We start from the raw sequence: 27782 nt of genomic DNA, 5'->3' as shown, positions 1-27782 counted from the left end.
TTTTGGGATACAGCAAGCCACTGGTCATATAATTGAGAAGTCAGCAGACTTCCTTTAATAGTTCGAAGAAACTCCTTATAAAGAGAAAACATATTTTGCAAAATAGATAAATTATCGAGATTACTCAAAACACAGTCAACTCTGAAATTTAGTTTAGTTACAACGTTCTTCACAGCTCCCAAATATTCTCCAAGGTAGAATGTTGACTGATATGCAGAGCCAGTAAAATTTATCCTTCAAAATGGGAAAACTAAGAGCAGATTTTCAGAATTGCTTGGATTGCAAAAGAATCTCTTCATAGGTCAAAGTGCCTCTAGTGGACATCTGAGTAAATTAGCACACCTGAGAGATCAATACCTCAGGTCAAATACTATTTTTAAATAACAGAAATATACAGTTATGGTAACTATAACAAAGACAGCCATATTCAGTTATTATCTAATTTCTGAACATCAGAAAATCATGTCTATCACTGGAAGCATGGGATCACATGAGGCCATGGCTCTTAGAGAAGGTCCTATCACTGTTTCTCTAAACAAGCATAACTCACTGCTCTGTTCTAAATAATTAAACTAAAATCTGTACATAATGTAGCCCTTATCCATACATCAAAGTAGGTTCTCTTATAAAGAATGGAGAGTATTACAGAAAACCACAGCTATTCAAGGTACAGAGAACAAAATATCCTATGGCTCCAAGTCCAACTGTGTACAAATTGCATACTAACTCCTGAACCTTTGGTTCCAAACATTGGTTAAAAGCGATAGAAAGACTGTACACCAGAGAATCAGGTAATCTGCTTTGAGATTGGGTCTCCTAGACATATTGGCAAGGCTTCACATCTGATAGTCCAACAATATAATAGGCTTGTCAAAACAATTTCTCATCAAAGATAGCAATTTCTCGTCCATGATAGCAATGCTAACTGGGAATGAGTAAATTCTGAGAAGACAAACTTCACAGAATTAGTCCATATACAACCGAGGATATTGGACTTGTTGTTTGAACATATTTACAGACATATTTTTTTATCTACATGATAATAACAATGAATGAAAAGTGGCCATGAATTTTCACAGAAGTGGGAGATTGACGGGAAGTAAACTCAGAGCAAGGAACAGGAAGGAATGAAATGATATAATTGAATCTTAATTTCAATAATAAGATAAAAATTATAATTTTATGGTGCTGAAGGTATGGCAGAACAATGAAGAATACATGTTTCACAGCCATGAGGACCAGCATTTGGGTACCAATGCTTCATGAGTTAGAGATATGCAGATCATGAGTATGTGTAACAGAGATACATGAAGGAGTCACATACTCTATACTGAGGAAAAGAAATCTGCCTCTCAGAAAAAAGGACAGAGTGACAAGGAAAGAAGAAGCCTGGTAGTCAAATGCATCTGACTAGGCATGCATACCAGAGAACACGCATATGCGTGTATGAAGTGATCCTCCACATGGCCACATGAAAAAAATCACATGAAAGATATTTAGTTACATTACAGCTCATTCTGACTGGATTTCTGTTTGAGTCCCTATTCCTTACGTTGTGAATAGCAGAGGAACCTTTCAGCTTGCCAGATTTCTCTCATATATATCTACTATCACTCAAGGGAATTCATGATGAAGAAAACTACTCATATAGGCCCAGAGGAATCCTGAAGGTAGATGATGCAAGGACTTTCCATACCTTTAGGATCCAGGCCTCTTCATGGACCGAGTGATCTTTTATATCCACGTCTTCCCTAGAATCCAACATTTCTCTTAGGGTTTTGCATGATGTCTCATTGGGAGAAATGATGTATAAGCCCTCTGTTGTGGGGCCTTTTTCCCTTATTATGGCAGGATGTCCTGAGAGGAAGAAAGGGAAATACCTGTCAAATGTCATGGAGCACAGAGCACTATTTGCTCATGAAAACCAGACCAATGTTGAGCACAGGTGCAGTGCAGGGGCTGGCATCGACAACCCTGGAAGGATATTTATTTAAATTAGAATAACAGTTATATGTTCTGAAAACATTTCTTCAAGGACAAAAGGGAAATACACACATCATCACATGAAGAAATTCTAAAAACTACATATTATCAATTTTCTAAACTACACACAAGTTTGTTAATAATTATGGCAGGGTAATATATGAAAGCATTAGAGTCGTGGGTGAAAATCAGTAAAATTGTTTACTTTAAAGGAATTGGATCTAAGTCACAAAGGTGCTGAAAGACATCACAGAGATTGCTCGTCTACAATACTGAGCATTTGCCATAGCTGAAATCAAGCAGTAGAGGCAACAGTACATTTCCCTGCAGGACTATCTGCTCTTCTAGTCTTCTCTGTCCTGAGGACACATCTGGTTTAGCTAAGCTACTGTGTATTCTATTTAATGTCACTGGTTAAAAATTACTTTTATACTACACTTTCTCTTTATTTACTGTTTTGTATAACCTAGAAAGTATTAAAATCAAATTGCATGGTGATCATTATACACACCTTGGTTTTTTTTAGTGCAATTTCAACGGTGACATGTTAGAATATTGACTCTAGATACATTTTGTAGCCATTAGCATCTATAAGTCAGTGAGAATGTAATTCCCTGAACTACATTCTATTTTGTTTTATAGGAGGAATGGTCTTCAGTGCTCTGCATGCTACATAACAGTTATATTTATGATCTACACTAAATCCAATAGTGAAAATGGAACAATAATATAAGTATTAGAACAATAGACACTTTTTAAAAAATTCATTCATTTCATTTACACGATTAAACTGTACCTGTCTTCAGACACACCAGAAGAGGGCATCAGATCCTATTACAGATGGATGCGATCACCATTGATGGGCATAGAACTCAGTAATTCAGGAAGAGCAGGCAGTGTTCTTTACCACTGAGCCATCTCTCCAGCCCCAAATCGACAATTATCTAACAACTATATGTGTAACTCAATAACAAAACTATTAACTACAGAGGATGTGTGAAGTTATAAGTTTTGTCCTAAGCACTGTATGTATACACATGATCTCACACACACACACACACACACACACACACACACACACACACACACACACAAACAGACACACCCAAAAGGCAAGTTAATAAAAATGATTTCTAAATAGTAGTTACATAAGAAGAGATCCCTTTGCCTAGAACATTCAAATAAATATGAGGATAAAGAGTCATGATTATGTAGCTGTTCTTCCAAAGCAGGTGTGAGCATGCACAGACATACAGAAAGAGCAGAGGGCAGATTTAGAGATAAAATAATAAGGAACATGTGCATGTGAAGAGCAATTTAATTCTTGATACATTTTGCTCCATTTAAGAGTTGTTCCTAGATATCTTAGGAAATAATTATTTTTTGATTAAACAGAAATATTTTAAAATAAATAATAGTTGGACAACACATATGTTAATATACAAGGCATAAAATTCATGGGAAAAGCTGCTTAATTATAAAAGCCATAAGGGAAAAAGGTCAAGAAATATAAAGGCAGACCTATCAGAATTGCACCAAACTTCTCACCAGAGATTATAAAGGACAAGAAAATCCTGGTCAGATGTCCTACAGACCTTAAGAGAACACAAATGCTAGCCTAGACTACTATACCAAGAAAACTCTCAATTACCAGAGATGGAGAAACTATGATATTTCATGACAAAAAGAAACTTACACATTATCTTCCCAAAAATCCAGTCCTACAAAGGATAATAAATAGAAAACTCCAAAAAAGGAGGGAAACTACACCAGGACACCATCAAGAGGACAAATCGGCGACCAACAAATTGGGAAAAGATCTTCACAAATCCTACATCAGATAGAGGGCTAATATCCAATATATATATAAAGAACTCAAAAAGTTAGACTCCAGAAAACTGAACAACCCTATTAAAAAATGGGGTACAGAGTTAAACAAGGAATTCTCACCTGAAGAAATTCGGATGGCGGAGAAGCATCTTAAAAAATGCTCAACTTCATTAATCATTAGGGAAATGCAAATCAAAACAACCCTAAGATTTCATCTTACACCAGTCAGAATGGCTAAGATTAAAAATTCAGGAGACAGCAGGTGTTGGAGAGGGTGTGGAGAAAGAGGAACACTCCTCCACTGCTGGTGGGGTTGCAAATTGGTACAACCACTCTGGAAATCAGTCTGGCGGTTCCTCCGAAAACTGGGCACCTCACTTCCAGAAGATCCTGCTATACCACTCCTGGGCATATACCCAGTGGATTCCCCACCATGTAATAAGGATACATGCTCTACTATGTTCATAGCAGCCCTATTTATAATTGCCAGATGCTGGAAAGAACCCAGGCATCCCTCAACAGAAGAGTGGATGCAAAAAATGTGGTATATCTACACAATGGAGTACTATTCAGCCATTAGAAACAATGAATTCATGAAATTCTTAGGCAAATGGATGGAGCTAGAGAACATCATACTAAGTGAGGTAACCCAGACTCAAAAGGTGAATCATGGTATGCACTCACTAATAAGTGGTTATTAACCTAGAAAACTGGAACACCCAAAACATAATCCACACATCAAATGAGGTACAAGAAGAAAGGAGGAGTGGTCCCTGGTTCTGGAAAGACTCAGTGAAACAGTATTCGGCAAAACCAGAACGGGGAAGTGGGAAGGGGTGGGTGGGAGGACAGGGGAAGAGAAGGGGACTTTCGGGGAGTCGGGAGCTAGAAAAGGGGAAATCATTTGAAATGTAAATAAATTATATCGAATAAAAAAAAAGAAAAAAAAAGAAAAAGCAAGAAAATAATCTTTTAACACACCGAAAAGAAGCATAGTTTCATCTCTAATAACAAAAATAACAGGAAGCAACAATCCCTTTTAAGTAATATTTCTTAACATCAATGGACTTAATTCTCCAATAAAAAAGACATAAGTTAAAAGACAGGATCAAAAAAAAAAAAAAAAAAAAGGACCCAACAGTTTCCTGCTTACAGGAAACCCACCTCAGTGAGAAAGACAGACACTACCTCAGAGTAAATGACTGGAAAACAATTTTCCAAACAAATGATACCAAAAAAAAAAAAAAAAAAAAAAAAAGCTGGAGTAGACATTCTTATATCAAATAAAATTGAAATTCAAATATACTTATCAAAAAAGATAAGGGCACATCACACTCACCAAAGGAAATAACCTCTAAGAACTCTCAATTCTGAACATCTATGCTCCAAATGCAAGGGCACCCAAACTCATAAAAGAAAGTTTACTAATGCTCAAAGCACACATTGCACCTCACACAATAATAGTGGGAGACTTCAACACCCCATTCTCAACAATGGACATATCATGGAAACAAACTAAACAGACACACAGTAAATCTAACAGAAGTTATGAACCACAGATATATGGTTTTTAACAGATATCTATATAACATTTTATCTTAAAACAAAAGAATATACCTTCTTCTCAGCACATCATAGTACCTTCTCCAAAATTGACAATATAATTGGTCACAAAACAGGCCTCAACAGATATAAGAAGATAGAAAAAATCAGACGCATTCTATCAGATCACCACAGACCAAAGCTGGTCTTCAGAAACAACAAAAACAATAGAAAGCCCACATGCATGTGGAAGCTAAACAATGCTCTACTCAATGATAACTTGGTCAAGGAAGAAAACACTACCCAAATCTTTCTATGAAGCCACAATTACTCTGATACCTCACAAGACCCAACAAAGAGAATTTCAGACCAATTTCCCTCATGTATATCAATGCAAAAATACTCAATAAAATCCTTGCAAACCAAATCCAAGAAAACATCAAAATGATCATCCACCGTGATAAAGTATGCTTCATTCCTGGAATGTAGGAATGGTTCCACAGAAGGAAAGCCATCAATGTAATTATTCCACTATATGAACAAACTCAAAGAAAAAAAATCACATGATCATCTCGTTGGATGCTAAGAAAGCATTTAACAAAATCCAACACCCCTTCAGGATTAAAGACTTGGAAAGGTCAGGAATTCAAGTCCCATAACTAAACATAGTAAAATCAATATACAACAAACCAGTAGCAAACATCAAACTAAATAGAGAAAAACTTAAAGCAATCCCACTAAAATCAAGGGCTAGACAAGGCTGTCCACTCTCTCTCTACCTATTAAATATAGTACTAGAAGTCTAGCCATAGCAATTAGAAAAGAAAAGAGGTCAAAGGGATACCAATTGGAAAGGAACAAGTCAAACTATCATTATTTGCTGATGATTTGATTATATACTTAAGTAACACCAAAAATTGCACAAGAGAACTCGTAAACATGATAATCAACTTCAACAAAGTGACTCGATATAAAATTAATTCAAACAAATCAGTGGCCTTTCTCTACTGAAAGGATAAACAGGTTGAGAAAGAAATTAGGAAAACAACACCCTTCACAATAGTCACAAATAATATAAAATAACTTGATGTGACTCTAACAAGCAAGTGAAAGAAGTTCAAGTCTCTGAAGAAAGAAATTGATGATCTCAGACGATGGAAAGACATCCCATGTTCTGGGATTGGCAGGATTAATCTGGTAAAAATGGCCATCTTGCCAAAAGCAATCTACAGATTCAATGCAATCCCCTTTAAAATGTCAACTCAATTCTTCATAGAGTTAGAAAGAGCAATTTGAGAATTCATCTGGTATATATATATATATAAACAGGGGAAGGAAAACTATATGTAGAAATAAAAGAAATTCTGGCAGAATCATCATCCCTGACTTCAAGTTGTACTACATAACAGTTGTGATAAAAAATTATTTTTTATTGGTTCAGTGACAGGCAGGTAGATCAATGGAATAGAACTGAAGATCCAGAAATGAATCCACACATGAATGGTCACTTGATCTGTGAAAAAGGAGCTAAAACTGTCCAGTGGAAAAAAGACAGTATTTTCAACAAATGGTGCCAGTTGAATTAGAGGTTAGCATGTAAAAGAATGCAAGCCCATCCATTCTTATGTCCTTGTACAAAGCTAAAGTCCAAGTAGGTCAAGGACTTCCATATAAACCCAAATACACTGAAATTAATAGAAAAGAAAGTGCCTCAAGCACAGGGCAACAAGGGAAAATTTCCTGAACAGAATACCAATAGCTTATGCTCTAAGATCAAGAATTGACAAATGGGACCTCATAAAACTGCAAAGCTTCTGTAAGACAAACCATACTGAAAATAGGTCAAAATGGCAACCAACAGATTGGGAAACGGTATTTATCACCCCTATATCCAATAGAGGGCAAATGTCCAGTATATGAAAAAAACACAAGAAGTTAGACTTCAGAAAAACAAATAACACTACTAAAAATGGCATAAAGAGCTGACCAAAGAACACTCAACTGAGGAATATCAAATGGCTGAAAAGCACCTAAGGAAATGAACACCAATAGCATACACTCTAAGATCAAGAATTGACAAGTGGGACCTCAAAAAACTGCAAAGCTTCTGTAAGGCAAAGGACACTGTCAATAGGACAAATGGCAATCAGTAGACTGGGAAAAGAGCTTTACTAATCCTTCATCCCATAGAGGAATAATATGCAACATATGCAAGGTACTCAAGGAGTTAGACTCCAAAGAACCAAATAACCCTATTAAAAAACTGGGTAGAGAGCTAAACAAAGAATTCTCAACTGAGGAATATTGAATGGCTGAGAAGCACCTAAAGAAATGTTCAACATCTTTACTCATCAGGAAAATCCAAATCATAACAACCCTGAGATTCCACTTCACACCAGTCAGAAGGGCTAAGATCAAAAACTCAAGTGACAAGAGTGCTGCCAAGGATGTGGGGGTGGGACTGCAAGCTGGTACAACCAGTCTAGAAATCAGCTTGGCAGTTCCTCAGAAACTCAAACATAGTACTACCTGAGGACCCAGCTATACCACTCCTGGCATATACCAAAGACGCTCCACATTGTTATAAGGAAACATGCTCCACTGTGTTCAGCCTGATTTATAATAGCTAGAAGTTGGAAAGAACCCAGATGTCTCTCAACAGAGAAATGGATACAGAAAATGTGGTACATTTACACAAAGGAATACTATTCAGCTATTAAAAACAATGAATTCATGAAATTCTTGGGCAAATGGATAGAAATAGAAAATTTCATCCTGAGTGAGGTAACCCAATCACAAAAAAACACACATGGTATGCACTCAATGATAAGTGGATGTTAGCCCAGAAGCTTGGAATACCCATGATACAATTTACAGACAAAATGAAGCTCAAGAAGAAAGACCAAAGTATGGATACTTAGGTCCTTCTTAGAAGGTGAAACAAAATACCCATGGGAGAAGATAGACAAAGTGTGGAGCACACTGAAGGAAAGACCATCCAGAGACTGCCCCACCTGGGGTTCGATTCACCAATATCACATATACAGACACTATTGTGCATGCCAACAAATGCTTGCTGACAGAAGCCTGATTTAGCTGTCTCCTGAGAGGCTCTGCCAGTACCTGACAAATACAAAGCTGGGTGCTCTCAGCAAACCACTGGACAGAGCAAAAGGACCCCAATATAGGAGCTAGAGAAAGGACCCAAGGATCTGATGGAGCTTGCAGCCCCATAGAAGGAGCAACAATATGAACCCACCAGTACACCCAGAACTCCCAGGGACTAACCTACCAAGCAAAGATTACACATGGAGGGATGCATGGCTCCAGCTGTATAGATAGCAGAGGATGGCCTTGTTGAAAATCAAAGGGAAGAGAGGCCCTTAGTCCTCAGAAGGCTCAATGCCCCATATAGAGGAATACCAGGACAGGGAAGTATGAGTGGGTGGGTTGGTGAGCAGAGGGAGGAGGGTGGGATAGGGTATTTTAGGAGGGGAAGCCAGGAAAGGGGATAACATTTGAATTGTAAATAAAGAAAATAGAAAATACCCAATAAAAAGAAAGAAATGTTTAACATTCTTAGTTAACAGGGAAATGCAAACCAAAACAACCCTGAGATTCTACCTCACACCAGTCAGAATGGCTAAGATCAAAAACTCAGGGCATAGCAGGTGCTGGGGAGGATGTAATCTAATTTCACCCTAAAGCAGGATTGCCTTGATTTCTGTTAGTAATGTTCCTGCGTTTGCCTTTTGCCATCTAGTTCTCACTGGTGTTAGTTGGTCTTGTTGTCAATGCTGAACTCACCAGTGCAAGCTGCCTCTTCACAGCTTGTCTCTGGGTGCCCAGCTGACCTCCTGCACTGCCTGGAGACTGGTGCAGTGGCCCAGGCTGTTCCTGATCCCGAAGTGGAGGCCTGAAGGCTCCTGCCAGAGGCCTCAGGGCTGGATCCTCTGCTCTGCAGGGCCTGACTCACCTGAGCACTCTGCTTGCTCCCAGCCGGCCTAAGCGAGGTAATGCAATCACAAAAGAATTCACATGGAATGCAATCATTGATAAGTGGATATTAATTAGCCCTGAAGCTCTGAATACTGAAGATACAATTAGCATATCAATGATTCCCATGAAGAAGGAAGAAGAGGGCCCTGATCCTGGAAAGGCTTGATCCAGCATTGCAGGGGAGTACCAGGACAAAGAAAAGGGAGGGGGAAAGATAGGAGAATGGATGGAGAGAAGAGGACTTATGGGACATATGGGGAAAGGGGAACTGGGAAAGAGGAAAGCTTTTGGACTGTAAATAAAGAATATAGAAAATAAAAATATATATAAAAAAAGAAAAAAATTGTGTGGTCCCTTGAGTGAATTGGCATACAAGACAGGAGGTCCTGGAAACTAGTGCTTCATCTGTGTGAGTCATCACATCAACTCTCCTGGCACAAATTAATAATAAGCTCAACACTCTTCCACTGCAGCATGCAATTCTCTAATTTAAGATAAATTAAATATGAATTCACCATAACATTTTTAACTGCCAATTTTATATTGAATGACTTAAACCTCATTGATATTTGACACATTCAGAGTATTACTACAATCAACATCATCTTGTTGATCAATGTCTTTCTGAAAGAAACAGCAGCCCTCACCCAATGCACTATTCCTCTTCCCCATGCTCACAAACCTATGTCAGGTAGAGTTTTTATATCTGTAAGCTAATGTGTACATTGTACACATATATTATGAATATGTCCATATATATAAATATATATGTGTATATATATATATATATATATATATGGCATTTTTAGAAAACTATGTATCTCAAGATTTCTTCCTTAAATATTGTTGATTAGTAACCATTTTTTTATTTCCATAATGACCATACCATAAAATATTAGTTAAAATTTTGTACTTTACTTAAACACATTTAATAATTTTTCTAAAATAAATAATATAGACATATTGTCTAACTGGATAAAATTCATTTTCCATTGCCCTTCTTTGTGTGCTAAGAAGTAACGTCAGCTCACTACAATGGCTCCTTTAGTAAACACACAAAGCATATCTCATACAAGTATCGAAAAAGTGATTATTTATCTCAATACTTTAAACAAGTAATTAGAAATATGTCTTCCCATCAAGCATTCTGATCTTATCACGTGTTTATAAGAAACAATAATCTTGGAAGCATTAATTTCCTTCTTTTATCATTCCTTTTCTATGAAATTTGTCCTTTGAAAAATTCACATATGTAATATTTCATAATTATTTTTTGTTGTTCTCTCTTTTCCCTTCTATCTTTTGACAGAATATGTCCCAGATGTGTGATTTTCTATTACTTTATGATAGGGTGAATATCACCTCTTTGTGTGTGAAAGTGTGTATATGTGTGAGTATGTGAGTGTGTGTGTGTGTGTGTGTATGTTCACTTAGGTATATAAATCTCTATTGGACACTGTTAAGCAAATATGCTGGTCCAAAACTGAAGATACTTACTCTGCCTCTCTCAGATACAGGAGAGAAATGACACAATATAAACCCTGAATCAAAAATCATATTTTTTGGGTTTTTTTTTTTAAGACAGGGTTACTCTATATAGTTTTGGCTGTCCTGGAACTCACTCTGTAGAGCAGGCTGGCCTTGAACTCAGAAATCTGCCTGCCTCTGCCTCCCAAATGCTGGGATTCATCTGGAATAACAAAAAACCCAGGATAGCTAACTATTCTCAATAACAAAAGAAATTCTGGGGGGAATCAGTATCCTGGACCTCGAGCAATACTACAGAGCAATAGTGTTAAAAACTGCATGGTATTGGTACAGTGACAGGCAGGCAGATCAATGGAATAGGATTGAAGATCCAGAAATGAACCCACACACCTATGGCCACTTGATTTTTGACAAAGGAGTTGAAAACATCCAGTGGAAAAAATATAGTCTTTTCAAAAATGGTGCTGGTTCAACTGGAGGTCAGCATGCAGAAGAATGCGAATTGATCCATGCCCTTGAGGACATGGGCACAGGGGAAAAGTTCCTGAACAGAACACCAATAGCTTATGCTCTAAGATCAAGAATTGACAAATGGGACCTCATAAAATTACAAAGTTTCTGCAAGGCAAAGGACACCATCAGAAGGACAAATCAGCAACCAACAAATTGGGAAAAGAAAGATCTTTTCCAACCAACCCTACATGTGACAGACGGCTAATATCCAATAGATAGAAAGAACTCAAGAAGTTAGAGCCCAGAAAACCAAATAACCCTATTAAAAAAAATTGGGTACAGAGCTAAACAAAGAATTTTCACCTGAAGAACTTTGGATGGCTGAGAAGCATCTTAAAAATGTTTAACATCATTAGTCATTAGGGAAATGCAAATCAAAACAACCCTGAGATTTCACCTCACACCAGTCAGAATGGCCAACATTAAAAACTCAGGAGAAAACAGGTGCTGGCAAGGATGTGGAGAAAGAGGAACACTCCTCCACTGCTGGTGGGGTTGCAAATTGGTACAGTCACTCTGGAAATCAGTCTGGCAGTTCCTCTGAAAACTGGGCAAGTCACTTCCAGAGGACCCTGCTATACCACTCCTGGGCATATACCCAGAGGATTCTCCAGCATATAATAAGGATATATGCTCCACTATGTTCATAGCAGCCCTATTTATAATAGCCAGATGCTGGAAAGAACCCAGGTGTCCCTTAATGGAGGAATGGATACAAAAAAAATGTTGTATATATACATAATGGAGTAATATTCACCCATTAGAAGCAATGAATTCATGAAATTCTTAGACAAATGGATGGAGCTGGAGAAAATCCTCCTAAGTGAGGTAACCCAGTCTCAAAAGATCAATCATGGTGTGCACTCATTCATAAGTGGGTATTAGCCTAGCAACTTGGAGCACCAAAGACACAATTCACATATGAAATGATGCCCAAAAAAGGAGTAGCCCCTGGTTCTGGAAAGGCTCAGTGCAGCAGTATAGGAAAATACCAGAAGAAGGAAGTGGGAAGGGGTGGATGAGGGAACAGGGGGAGGGAAGAGGGCTTATGGTACTTGCGGGGAGGGGCGATCAAGGAAAGGGGAAATCATTTGAAATGTAAATAAAGAATATATTGAATAAAAAAAGAAAAACCATCCTATGTACATACATATATATATACATACACATATACACATACATATACATTCACATATGCTCTTCAAATGTGTGGTGTTTTTGAAACATAATACTACAGAGAAAATTTCCCACGCTATTTAATGTACCATATAACAGTCAAAATATATGGTATTTACTAAAGAACACACATGCACACTCATACACAAACATACAAACACATGTCAAATCAAATGAAACATTTGTACTTATATTTTCTTTTCACCTCAAGACATCTAATTGTATATATACATATATATGTATATATGAACCAAAATTCAGAAGAAATGCATAAAACTGAAAACTCCAATTTAAATGTCTGATAAGTGATTATCTTCCTTGCAAATGGAACTAATTATGATCATCTCTTTTGAAACTAATAACGCTCTTAATGTTAACATGAAAGACAATCTCAAAATCATTTAACTTTTTATTCACTAGACAGCAGAATCAGGAGAAATATAAGGTCTTTCAAGAAAAACATTCATTTTAGTTTCCTTTACTCTCAAAAATTAAAGTGAATTTCTCTTACATATACCAACTATAATTGAAATGCACACTGAGTATATATACATACTTTTTTCATTTTTCATTCAAATGAGTTGATTACTATCTTCTAAAAAAAAGTGAGTATTTCCAACTGTGGACTGAAAGTGAGTTGAGTTGAAAGAACAAGAAGGATGACAGATTGACAGACACACAGCCTGGACATTCACTTATTTTGAGCCTGCATATGTCAGACAATAACTAACATTTTCTATGTTGGAAGCTTACAGTGACTGATCAGGGTTGAAATCCAAATTTACCCTATTATTCTCTTCTAAACATTTCATTTTTTTTCACAAGTTTTGAAGTGGATATTCAGGAATAGTATTTATGGATGACCAGAAAGTTTATCCCCCCAAGCTGAATAAACTGTATCATTGATGTCTGTCCTCAAACCACTGATGAACTTATGAGAACATACCTTAAATTATTAACTGATAGTGTCAGTATCAACTTCATACCTTCTAGAATAATATGAAGGCTATGAACATGGGAAGAAGAGATTATATGTGATGTGGTCCCAGAAAACACCTCCATGGAAATAAGTTAGAGTGCAACCTTGTATACTGCTTCACTTAATCGCAGCACTTTTCTCTACTATGTGCAGAATCCCCAACCAGGAAGAATTCAGTGCCTGAAGTTTCCCTGATTAGTAGCTGCTATCAGTAGGGATCCCAGCTGCTTCTTGATTCTTCATAGTAATTGGAAACTATGAAGCCAAGAGTTTGGGTTGCCACTTGTGTAAAAGGATCACAATCAGGGATCCCCCCCCCTCTTGCTTTTAAATTCTATCTGGAAACAACAAGCAAGAGGATACCAGCTTCTCACATTGTAAATGTTTTATTTTGAGATCATGTCTCACTATACAGTATACATATCCCACAAAGTTTCAGTACTCATAAATCAGCTTTAACAATGCTAGAATTACTGGCATGTGCTTGTTCATCTGCCTCCTTTTCCAGTTTGTTGTTATTCTTACCCCAAATTCAAATAGCAGGATAGCACCTTAAATAATTCATTTTTTTAAATTTGTCTAAACTTGTGACAAAACAAATTTAGAAATGTGTAGGAGATTATTGACCAAACCTCCACCATGTAGAGAAATGAAAAGTTGCAATCATGAAGTAATGAAGTAAGTATAATGTTTTTTTTTAAAAAAAAAGTAAAAGAACATTTTATATTGGTACAAAAAAGCCTAATTAAAGTGTAGCCTCTCATAGTAATGAATGCATGTTGTACATACCCACAGGTTACTAAACACAACCATCATTAAATAAGGACAGATGTCTTTTATTCATTTTCATGCACCTGGTGAGTTCCATGGGACCTTGGCACAGCAAGATTTGATGTATTCCTCCCATGTCTTCCTTCACAAGAGTGTCCATACAGAAAAAATAAGATCCTTCTGGTCCTGGTCTCCACCTAAAAGAACATGTATTCAGTGAATAAGTCATACTAAATTTTAAAGGGTTCATGATATGAAAACATGGTAAATAAAGTTGAAAGGGAAAATCTGAGAAATATTGTCGCAACATTTATAATGATAACAGTTAATATATTGTTTATATGTATGAAATTCAAAATAAATATGTGATATTAAAAGATAATTGTAACTCTTAACATAAATGATATGCTAATGGGAAGATAGCAAGAAGTTAAAAAAATGACCCATAGTTAAAATTTTTAGGCTGTTTTTTAATACATGTGAAGAACGTGGCCTTTCCTATATTGGCCTAGATGTCTGTTTTCCTTCAGAAATTTCTTTCTAATCTGATTTTCCCTTCATCAAACTGTCTTGAACAGAGAAAACTTAGAAATGAGCAGCTGGTGTATATTGTCTATTGTGAGGGTGTAATTGTATTAATCTAAACATGACCAGTGAAAACTTAAAAATGAGAAGCTGGTGTATATTGTCTTCTGAGGGTGTAATTGTATTAATGTAAACAACTCAAGCCAAAGACCTCTGCTTACATGATTCTGATGTTCAGCTGAGCTATCAAAACAGTTATAATAAACTAGATCACTGTCAAATCAGAAAACAAACAAACAAACGTACAAACAATCAAACAAACAAATCCCAGGATCAATCAGATGGGTTTAATGCAGAGTTCTAGCAGACCTTCAACAAAGACCTAATAACAATAATCTTCAATGCCAAACCAACACCAGGAGAATCTGTTTGACAAGTTTCACAGACTGAGAATTAAACTTCAAAAGAAAAGGTCTACTGGAAGTGGTTGTAGAACTCGCCCTTGGAGCAAACATACTGAGCCCTAGTTCTCATGGCAATATTTCTGTTTTGTTCTCTTTCATTCCTTAGTTACAGGTTCCTGGTAGCCTAGACCATGTTCTTAGGCAAGAATAATGGGTATGAAACCACGCCTTGAGATGTGGGTCACTAACATGACCGTATCTCCAGGTAAACCAATGCTTTACTTTTTAAATCATTTACAAAATTATTATGATCGATGAAAACTTTCCCAATAATAACATTTCATATGGCTACACCTGTGACATTGGAGGTGGGTTTTAGCATATGATAAAGAAAGCCTTAATTATAAAGAATTTAAATAGTTTAAATTTATGTGTTAAGGATTTATAAAAAAATCAGGCTTTAGATGTTAAATAATAAACAACCATATTGGCCAGGAAAGTTAGCTCAGGGGTTAATAACACTAAACGTATTGATTTATTAACCTGTTCTTGGGAATATGTCATCCCAGGGACTCCTATACCCAGCTGGCATGGTCTGTGGAACTTCAAACTATTTAACAAAATAGAAATGGCTAAATATCATAATCCTTACTTGCCCCCTCTTCTACCTCCTAGGCCTAAGAATATGGACAAAAAAAGGACACCCCCTCAGTCCCATAGTCTACAAACAGTACAGAAGGCTAGAGAACAAGGGGAAATTTGACGCTTTTCCCAATTGTAAGCATGGATGATGGAGATCCAGAATGGGAACCCATCTCCTTTAAACTTCTTAAGGAATTAAAAGACAGAGAATAAAAGGAAGTTATTGAGTAAATGCAGCTGATACCAATCTTCCTAAATCTTTCTGATTTTCCTGTCTCACTTACATTTATTTATCTAGTGAGTGTATGTATGCAGATATAGGTGTTTCCTAGCTCACAAGTAGAGAACACCTCTGTCTAGACTAAGGCTTCACAGACAGAGCCTAACCAAGCCATCTCACTGGTCCAATACAGCCTTTTTAAGATACCGGAATAGAGGCTGGAGAAACAGCACAACTGTAGGTTGCTTGCCTAAAGCATGCACAAACACCTGGGTTTGACGTCCAGTACAGGACAGCCAGCCATGAAGATGCAACCTATAATCTCAGCACTCACAGGCAGAGGCAGGAGGGTCAGAAACTGAAGATCATCCTTAAATAGGGAGTTCAAGGCCAGCCTGAGATATATGATCCCCTATTTCCCAACAATAAAAGGCACAGAATATTAACAATAACAAAACAAAACACTATTTCTCTAATCTGTAAGATAACTGGAGTCTAGTAACTGGTAAGGAATATACTTTATGAAACTACTCTCAAGTCTTGACAAACTACTACTAAAAAGGGCGTTTATACACTTCTGAAACACTGTGAAGGAGATCAGTACTTACTTGATAATCATTTCTCTTAATATTTGGAACATCCATGTTGTAAGTAGAGGGACAAATATCTTCATATTTTTCCAGTGAAAATGTCAATTCCAACAAGGTGTACCTGACAGAGGGGAGAACAACAGAAAACATGGTTAATCGTGGTCATCTATGTCACTCCTACACAGGAGCACAACCCAACACTGTAATGGATTCGTTAACCACTTTTAAAAAAGAAAGTTGGTTTTTTTTTATTATATGTGAGTACACTGTAGCTGCCTTCAGACACTCTAATACAGGGAGTCAGATCTCATTATGGATGGCTGTGAGCCACCACTTGGTTGCTGGGAATTGAATTCAGGACCTTAGAAGAGCAGTCAGTGCTCTTAACTGCTGAGCCATCTCTCCAGTCCCCTTAACGCTTTCAAAGTCTTCTTACTTTCTCTGAAAAACTTGCAGGGGCCTAGAACTGATACTCAGTAAGTACCCAAAACCTGAACAGTTTCATGGCATCAAAACTCAACACACTACATAACTCAGGACTTCAATTAACAAGGTCCACAGCAAGTGAAAGCCAAGTCTCTTAGGATTATAAGAACTGGATTGCCTCAACTAAACAATAAAGGATTCAATAAAATTTTAGTTTCCAGTTAATGAAACATACTAAGGGCCCAATTAAAGGAGAGCATTATTGAGAGTAATGCCTGATCTTTCAAGAGACTGAGGTTAGAAAAAGAAGTTATTTTAAGTATAGAAACCTCATGATGTGGAATGGAACACAAATGTTATCTGTGAAGCCAAAGAATGACTTGGAAGGACCTACCTTGGCATGACCATGCTTCCCAGTCTTGGAAGTTGACACCTCCATGATTTTGCACGGTCGCACTTTAAGCACCAGGAAACTGTTTTTGTGCAGGGCTGAGCACTGCATAGGAGAATTGCTGGAAGCCCCTGCATCTCCAGTCGTGAAATCAATTTCCTCTGCCATGGTGGGCTGGGGAGATGTGTGGATTTTCTGAGGGAATTATGCGAAAAGTTTTTTGATTTTTAAAGACAGGTGTGCAGGTGGGGGTATGTCTCTTTTTTTTGTTTGTTTGTTTGTTTTGTTTTGTTTTTTGGATTTGGTTTTTTTCGAGACAGGGTTTCTCCTTATAGCCCTGGCTGTCCTGGAACTCACTCTGTAGACCAGGCTGGCCTCGAACTCAGAAATACGCCTGCCTCTGCCTCCCAGAGTGCTGGGATTACAGGCGTGCACCACCACCGCCCGGCTGGTATGTCTCATTTTGAAGACAGTAACTAGCCTGTTATTTTTGCATTTATAGGTCACACACTGGGAGTAGTGTATACTTGCTCATTCATGCCTCTGAAAACTTTTCCAGCCCTTCATGGGAGGTGGGGAGGGAAGAGTTAGCAGTAGAGTGAAGGCGACACCAGCACCTGGCCAGCAGGTCCAGTCCCCAGCACCCTACTCAAGAAGAGCCCACGACCTTCCTGCTCAGGAATGCGGGGCCGGGAGCCTCCCTCAGCCCTCCGCCCCATTCCGGCTGCCAGGGCATCAGCCAGGCCTCAGGTTCAGGAAAGACAGGGACGGGAGCACCGGGCAGGCGGCACCTGGCCCTCAGCGCGCCTCGGACCCGCAGTGGCGCCGCCCTGGCATCCCAGTTCCGGCCAGCGGGGAAGGGCCACTGCCGCCCTCTAGTCCCGGGCATCTCGGCTCCTGGCCTCGCCTGGACCCAGGCATCGACTACTGCATTCTCCACCGCCCCACTGGCCCGGCCCCAGGACTTCACCTTCTGGCCCACACAGAACAGCTTCATGGTGACCTCCAGTCTCCTGTGATCACCAATCCCTGTGGCTGCAGGGGCGCTGGCGGCCACGGCTGGTTCAGGGCCAGGCTGCCACGCTTCCCACACTCTCAGCTCAGCCCGCCCCGTCCGCCCTGCGCTCCACAGGCCCCGCCTCCAGACCTCCCATTGGCTCGAAGCTTCCTGAGGTCCCACCCCGTCAGGTGGATAATCCCACCTGGCTATTTACTGTCTGTCTATTTAAGATGGACCCTTAGTTCTCAAGTAGCAGTTTGCCCTGACTCCTCCTTTCCTCTCTTCACCGGGATTCCTAAGGCCTGGCTGATAATCCGGTCTTTGAAGTCGACTCACTGACCCGCCAAACCCCCTTTTCAGAATTGCAATGCCTTGCCTCACAGTTGTTTACATAATTACTACCTTCCGACCACATGCAGGTTTTTATGGCTGTGCATATGTGTATGAGGACGGCTCTCGCACACTGGTACTGAAAGCATGGATTTACTCAGAAAGTTTTGTTTCACAAGATAGAAGGCTAAATGTGAACATCACTCGCAGCTTCATCAGCCGCTCTAATTTCAGAGATGAGAACTGCACACTTCGTTAATGATTTGAATAAAAATGTTTCTTTGATGCTAAGAAAGCAACAAGTTATAAATAAGAAATTAGAAGCAAAACTTGATGCTTTAGAGGATGTAGTTATAGAATTAGGGCAAGAGATAGAAAACATAAAGGTTCGGCTTTCTACCAAGTGCCACGCCAATTTTCGGTACGTATGGGTAACACCATTAGCATATGATAAACGCCATAATTGGAATCTTACTAAAAATCATCTATTGAGAGTTTAAAAAATAATAATATTACTCATGACATGGCTCAATTAAAAACCCAAATTTCAGCCATGAACAAGGCACATGATGGATTCACTATTTGGAGGACCTAGCTCAATCTATTTCTTCCAGCCTACGGTCTTTGAATCCTGTAAGTTGGTTACATTAGATTGTTATTGTCACTGTGGCTACAGGAATAATTCTTCTTCTTCTTCTGATTCTTCCACTCATTTTCAGACTAATCTTTTCCTCCATCTCTACTGACAATATATATATATATATATATATATATATATATATATATATATATATATATATATATATGTTCTAAATTAATTTTAAAGGGATTTAAACTCCTAGACCAAGATATGTTATTCACATTGAATTTAGTCCTCACTCATACAAGAAAAACACATCTGTTCTTTAAATTATTACATATACATATTTCAATTATTATACAGACAAAAACATATTAATTTAAAAATATCTTTATCTTTTTACCTGTTTTTTTTGTTGGTTTTGTTTTTTTGTTTTTTTAGTGATCTCTTCTTGTGAAGATCCCTAGAAAGTATCTGATTCCTGAGACTTACAGTGAATCAGAGTCAATATGGGGGGCAAGAGAAGTTATGTGTCTCCAGAATGTTGCTGTAAAATCATGGATAACAGGAATCTACTGTCACCTGATTTCATGTGAGTCGGGCTTGGCCTCCAGAGGCTAAAACATCTGCTTTTCCTTTCCTCACTGAGATGCCATAACTTTTCAAGTCAGACTCCATTTTTGAGAATTACACATAACTTTGAACTCAGGTAAACTCACAGGCTGACACCTAGCACTAGTTTCCAAGTTCCCCCCAACAAAGCCTGAGCCTAAATCCAGTCTCTAGGTTAATCCTCAACAACACCAAAGTTTCCAGGTTACACCCTCAGCAAGACCAGTGTCTCAGAGTATTCCCTCCAACAAAACTGCATCCCCAGGTTACAAGCCCATCCCTTGTCAACTGGCCATCAATGCAGATGGGAGCAGAAGTTTAGGTTTATGATATGACCTCCAGCACCAGCCAATTATGTTAAAGGCCACAGTAGCTTTCCAATTAAATGCTTGCACATATACTCTCTGCTTGATGCTTACCATAAAGTCTTCCCCTATAGACATTCGGGGCTCCCCCACCATCAAAACCATCATGAATGATGGTGGTGCATTGGGGGAGGAGGCCCGAGCTATATCTAATAGAATAAAGATCCTGCTTTGAGTTGCATCTGATCAGCTCCTGTGTGTGCCTTTTTTAGGATCAATAACGTTCCCATGACTCAACTTGCTCAGTTTCCACTAACATAGAATATCAGGCCAAGGCCTGTCTTAAAAAGGAAAAATAATTTGATTGAGGCAATGATGACATGATGATGGTCTACCAATATTCAAAACCTATGGTTCACAATAAGGCACTGCCAAAGGCTCCAAACAAATTCCTTTCTGACCATGAAACTGGCAGAGCAGCCTGCACAGCATCCTGGACCTTTTACAGAACCTCCTTCTGTTTTTAGACCCCAACAGAAAGCTTGCAGCTTTCTGGGCTACTTGAGAAACTGGCTGCGGTAACAAATCCAAAGAAGGAGTGTGGTGTCTCCAGAGTTCTGATATGCACACTAACTGTTGTGCTTCTTTCTTTGTAGTGGGAGTGCCCAAGTGCAATGACTTATTTTCCACCTAATGTGTCTGAACACCCTACGCCACTAGATTTCTAAGCATTTCACTAAATTAGACGACTACTAAATTTTAGTTAGATTTATTTTCCGTCCTCTGATGCCCATATGGGTTACCAATGATTACAAATTGATTGACACCTTGTGCTCTCTAGGTAAATTCAACATAATATAAACTTTAGATCAGTAATATCATATTTATTGGAAGAAAGAGATGATCAAGATCCCTTCTATCTTAGTTATGACACAGGGCTGCAAACATAATATATTCTCAAGGCAAAAATATAAAGGTATACCACTGTCAATGCCAAATAAAGCAAATTGCTTCTGGTGATATTAATGGAGATATAGTGGCAAAAAGGCATTTACTGGATCTGTAACCATGTACCAAGAGATGTGTTCATCTGCAGAAGTAAGGATGGCACTAAGTCACGTTGCTAGATCTAGGAAATAATCTGCCCACTCCTTCCAATAATTTATGACTTAGCAGGAGGAAGAATTTCACTTAGAGTTCCTGCTCAGGCATATACCCACCAGAGCATTTGCTCTATTACGTTCATTTCTGTTTTATTTATAACAGCTAGAAACTTGAAATTGTCCAGATGTCCCTCAACTTAAATATGAATACAGAAAATATGTTTCATTTTCAAACTTGAATACAACTCAGCTATTAAAAACAAGGACATCACAATTTTACAGGCAAATTGATACAACTAGAAACTATCATTCAGTCTGAGTTAACCCAGACAGAAAAGGAAAAGACTGTATGTACAGACAAGTGAATATTAAATATAAAGTATAGGATATCCACACTGCTCTCCATAGACCAAAAGAAGCTAAACAAGAAGGAAGACCCAAGTGAACATGGTTCAATCCCAGAAGGGGGAATAAAACAGTCATAAGAGGCAGATGGAAGAGAGAGAACAGCCTAAGAGAGCAGAGAAGAAAGGAGAAGGGGGAGAGAACAGGAACAGGTGTGGTGAGAGACAGGAGAGGACCAGAGGGCCAGGAAAATAAATTGAAATCTGCAGCAGGTGGTGATCAAAGGGTGGGGTATATTTAAGATGTGCGAGAGATGACAAATTGGAGGGTACCAAGGAGTCCATGTGAGTAATCTTAGGTGAAATGCATGGAAATTAGATATGGACCCTGAAGAGGCCACATCCTGCAGCCAGGCAGAGGCCCCGTGGAGAGTTAAGAACACCTCCTGAACCCAAACCATCTCCAGCCAAAATTTGTCTGGTATAAAAGAAATTTAATCAAAATGATGGAGCAGAGACTGAAGGAATGCCCTAACAATATCCTGCCCAGCTTGAGAACTTTCCCATGGGCAAGCAACAAACCTTAACTATGGGTCCCACAAAAACTGGAGAGGGAGATGTCCCTTATGCTGTTGTCTGTATGTCCAAACTGTTCCCTTAACTTGGCTACCTCCTCTGGACTCAGTAGGAATAATAAACACATAAATGCATAAATGCATAAGTGAAGGAATGCATAAACACATAAACACATAAATACATTAATGCATAAATACATAAATACATATATATAAATACATAGATGCATAATTGTGTAAATGTGTAAATGCATAAATATGTAAATACATAGATGCATAAACACTTAGATGCATAAACGCATAAATACATAAATACATTAATGCATGCATGCATAAATGCATAAATAAATGTATGTAACAATGCATAAATGCATAAGTGTGTAAATGTGTAAATGCATAAACGCATAAACCCATAAATGCACAAATACATAGATACATACATAAATGCATGTATACATAAATGCATAAATGCATAAATATGTAAATACATAGATGCATAAACACATAAATACATAAATACATTAATGCATAAATACATAAATAAATATATGTATAAATGCATAGATGCATAAGTGTGTAAATGCATAAATGCATAAATATGTAAATACATAAATATGTAAATGCATAGATGCATAAACACATAAATGCATAAACGCATAAGTGAATAAATGCGTAAACACATATATAAATACATAAATACATAAATAAATAAATGCATAGATGCATAAGTGTGTAAATGTGTAAATACATAAATGCATAAATATGTGAATACATAAATATGTGAATACATAGATGCATGAACACATAGATGCCTAAACGCATAAGTGAATGAATGCATAAACACATAAATACATTAACGTATGCATGCATAAATGCATAAATAAATATATGTATCAATGCATAGATGCACGTGTGTAAATGTGTAAATGCATAAACACATAAACCCGCAAATGCATCAATACATACTTGTTTTAAAAATACACCTCACCAAAGTTGTCTCAGAATCTTAACACATGACACTCTCAAGCACATGTACACCACAGTACTTCACACATGACACTATCGAGCACACGTCTTCCCCCCTCCTTACACACACTCACACACACACACAATGTTTTTAGACCTAACGTGCAGCTCTGACTATCCTGGTGTTCACTTTGCAGAGCCGACTGGCACAGAGCTCACTGCCTCTGCCTCCCGAGTGCTGGGATTCATGGCCTGTGCGACCACACCGAGCAAAATATTGTTAAAGGAATAAACACTTACACATGAAATTTGTTATTGTTGTTGTTTTTGACAAGACGTTCACTGTGTGGGACCAGATACCCACAAAAACATCTGCCTGCCTCTGGCTGCAGGGCACTGAGATGAAGGGAATAATGCACCACCATAGCAGGCCTGCCCGTGCCACCCTCCAAATCCCCGCGGCAGGGACTGCACCTGAGACACGCACACTCCCAGGCCGCAAAACACAGTCTATTTTTTGGAATCGGTGCACAAGGACTTTGTAGTTAAATCGTCACAACTCCGCGCCCCGCGCATGCGCACTCCGCGCCCCGCGCATGCGCACTCCGCGCCCCGCGCATGCGCACTCCGCGCCCCGCGCATGCGCACTCCGCGCCCCGCGCATGCGCACTCCGCGCCCCGCGCATGCGCACTCCGCGCCCCGCGCATGCGCACTCCGCGCCCCGCGCATGCGCACTCCGCGCCCCGCGCATGCGCACTCCGCGCCCCGCGCATGCGCACTCCGCGCCCCGCGCATGCGCACTCCGCGCCCCGCGCATGCGCACTCCGCGCCCCGCGCATGCGCACTCCGCGCCCCGCGCATGGAGCAAACACAAATATGAGGTATAAAATCACCTTCGAAAAACAACTCAGGCCTGCTGACAACTCAGGCCTGCTGACAGCCTAGCTGAACTTGGCTTGCGGGAGAAGTCATCACTACTAGAGAAGGGGATCCAAGGTGTGAGCACTGAGATCACCTCCACCTGGAGTGCCAGTGCTGCAGCACCCTCTGTGGTGAAGAATTCGCCGGTCTGCAGCTCTGTTGGAGAACTGAAGGTCTGCAAAAGGAGACTTTAGGCTTCTAGCCAGGCCTCATTCCATGGTTCTGGCTCTTGCATTGCCCTCAAACACCACAACCATCCTGCATGACAGTGGTTCCTTGGAGGGGACCAAGCTAATTCAAATAAAATAAAATAATACAATAACAACCCTACTATGAGTTACATCAGATCGGCTCCTATCTGTTATTTTGTAGATCACTAACATTTCCCTAGCCCTACACTTTTCTTCTCAAATTGTTGGAATTCACTTTGTAGAGCAGACTACTAACAGAGATCCACCTGCCTTATTCACTCCCATAGTGTATGGATTAAAGGTCTGAGTTGCCACACCCTGCAGAAGACACTCACCTTTAATCCACAGATTGAATCTGGAACATGCACCTTTAATTTGGGCCACACCGTCATCTTGAGGCCTATATAAGAACACAGAGGAAGCAAGTTTTCACATTGCCTGCTTGCGCTCTCCTAGATAGCAAGACTTAGGACTTCCCTGGTATTATTGCTTACTTGTCTGTGGTTCTGTCTTCTACTGAAGACCAACTGAGACATCCAGCCTCAGGACTGAGAACTTCTGGATTCTCGGACTTTGCTTCCCATCCAGCTGTTGTGGAATAAGGCAGACTACATCATGTAAGTCATTCTAATATAATCCCTTATCAGGAAAGACAGGGTGACTGAGATCTATGTGATCTTTTACTCTTTAAAACAGGCACCCCGAGAAGATTTACTGACCCATGAGCACTTCCCTCATTGCCTGTTTCATCAGTCCACTATAATTTTAACTCTAGACAATTGCATCCAGAGTGATAGGATCTTAGCTTGAGAAGCTTCATTCCTTTCTTGTTTGCTTGTTTTGATTTTTGAGCCTAGGTGTTCCTGTGTAGCCCTAGCTGTCTTGAAACTAGGTCTGACTACCAGGTTGGCCTTGAGATCAGATATCCAAATGCTTCTACTTCTATCCCCAATCTGCTTCTTTCCTATAGGTGCTGAGATTAAATTCTTGCACCACCAGACTGGACAGAATCTTGCCTCCTTAGGCAATGCAAATAGATGCTAGTATTGTGGGTTTAACACCCAATATTCCACAGTGTAATGCTCAGCAGGGTATAATTAACTAACTGGAGATTTCTCTGTATTTGAAGGTCAAAAACTTACCCTCAGCATTCCATGGATAACCTGAAGGTTCTGAGGGAGTTCCGTCTAAGTTTTGCTCAGCAGGGTATAATTAACTAACTGGAGATTTCTCTGTATTTGAAGGTCAAAAACTTACCCTCAGCGTTCCATGGATAACCTGAAGGTTCTGAGGGAGTTCCGTCTAAGTTTTGTCAAAAACACAGCAGATTCCGCTGCCGAGTGCCGATTTGCCAGCCCTGAGTACAAGATCTTCCATGTCTGAGCCACGTTGTTTCTGTGGAGAGTCAAGCCACTGCTCTGAGGTTTGCAGATTGGGATCTATACTCCTTTTGTGTATTTGAGAGCGTGGACTACCTGAGATACTACCAAAGATTGTATTGTGACATGAAGAAGAGCACAGAGGTCTCCCATATTGAGAGTCAGAGAGAGCCACGTGTGGCTTCAGAAGATGTAAACAACAACAACCAAGGCAAAGGTATAGAGGAAGTAAACCAATCCTCACCAAGCTTGCTGAGGGATAAAGGGCTGGAACTTGAGACCTGTGATGGTGGAGACTGCCCTGACCAGCATCCTGCTTCTGACAGTCCCAGGAACCTAGGACGCTGGGCATGGCTTCAAAAGGCTTTTGGCCAAAAGAAGAAAAAGAAGTGAACAAGCCACCCAGAAATCTGTTTGGAGTCCAGGAGCCCTGATGCCTGCTAAGACCTGAAATTAGAGGATTCTCTGTCAGCTCCTCTATTACAGCAAAGGCACACACAAGGCAATTGTGTCTTTGCAGCCATCTGGTGTTTGTTTCTTTATCTCATTCTTAAAAAAGAGTTAAAAGCTGGAGATTTGTGTTCTTTTAGAAATGGCCCAAGGGAAAAATGAAGGATGGAGTAGAGACAGATGGGGATAGTCTACTTTTTCCTACATTTGGTTACAGAAGTAACTGGTGGTTTGTCTTAAAGAAAGACCTTAGGAGAATTTGGCATCCTGGTTTTCATGGGTGTTGGGAAATAAAAGAATCAAAACACAGGGAGTAGCCTTGAGCAGTTTTGGAAACCTGTCTGCTTAATCAACATGGTTGAGGAGTGATCTGCCCACGTGCTTCCTTTACAAATTAATCTGGGCGCCATCTGCAACTTCCATTTTACCCCCTTTTTCCTTCTGTGTAGACTAGACTAGCCTTGAACTCAGATTTACTTTGCCTTGTCTCTCTAGTATGGGAAGTAGAGGCCTGTGCCATCACTTCTGCACAGGAGAGTCTGTATTTTCAGCAATTTTCTTTGGAAATTTCTGATTCACAATGGAGCTCACCTGGAGAAACAGTTGGACTAAGTTGGAAGGTCAGGGCTTTGCTGGCCCTGACACAGAAAAGCCTTGAGAGGGTGTCTTTTAAGTGCTTCCACTCTTGGAAGAACTTCATGTTTTACAAGCCTTACTTCTACTGTTGGTCTTCCTTACAGTTTAATCCCTCAGTAGATTAAGCCATGTACCAGGCTAAAGAATGATTGCACAGCTCTCAGTGTCAAAAGGTCAATTATGTATCATTTCTTACATTTAGCTCTCTGAACTTCATTTCTCAGGAAGTGTATATAGGAAATAAAAAACACTGCACAGAAATACTGACCAGCAAGTTTTCCTTTGAATATTCAATATTTTCTTTCATTCACATCACTTAGAACGTACAACAGAGGTGGGAAATCTCAGGTAATACACCTTGCATTCACTGAGAGAATGACTCATCCTTGGGCACCAGGCTCTTCTGTCAGCATTAGTAGCTCACCCTGGGTTTGAGTCAAGTCCCATTGCAGCTTGCTGGGCATATTCTGATTTGGTGGTGAAAATGAAAGCACCAAGAAACAAAATCACAGACACAGTTCGAAATGATTTCAGCTCACACAAGCTAACAGCCAAGAAAAACTTGGCTGTGTGGGAAATTCACAGTTAGTAGAGCCCTGAGCTTCCAAAGATGTGCAATGACCATTAGCATTCTTCTATGGAAGAAGAGCAGCCCCACAGCGACCCCTGCTGTGAAGAAGTAGCAGCACCTGGAGCTCAGGGGCTGAGCTGTGGATCCAGGGAGCTTAGGATCTTCTGGGTCCTTCCTTGGTTCCTGCTCCAGCTGTGGCCTCTATAAGTGTGGACAAGCCAACAGGGCAACTAACTATGGTCCTGCCTTGCCAGGATTGCAAGACTCACACAAAACTCAGGGTTTTTGAGTGAGTCAATCGTGGCTGTCCTGTGTTTTCCCTGTCAAGTGGACTCTTGG

At 39.5% G+C, this 27782-nt stretch overlaps 1 pseudogene; it reads right to left on the bottom strand.

The window, feature by feature from the left end:
• On the bottom strand, positions 1-24801 carry LOC127666821 (eukaryotic translation initiation factor 5A-2-like; annotated as a pseudogene).
• Positions 24802-27782: the final 2981 nt, after the last annotated feature.

This window comes from Apodemus sylvaticus, chromosome 16 (assembly GCF_947179515.1).
Source record: "Apodemus sylvaticus chromosome 16, mApoSyl1.1, whole genome shotgun sequence".
NCBI classification, from domain to species: domain Eukaryota; kingdom Metazoa; phylum Chordata; class Mammalia; order Rodentia; family Muridae; genus Apodemus; species Apodemus sylvaticus.
Note: the sequence above shows the minus strand (reverse complement) of the source record. Positions and strands in the feature narration are given on the sequence as shown.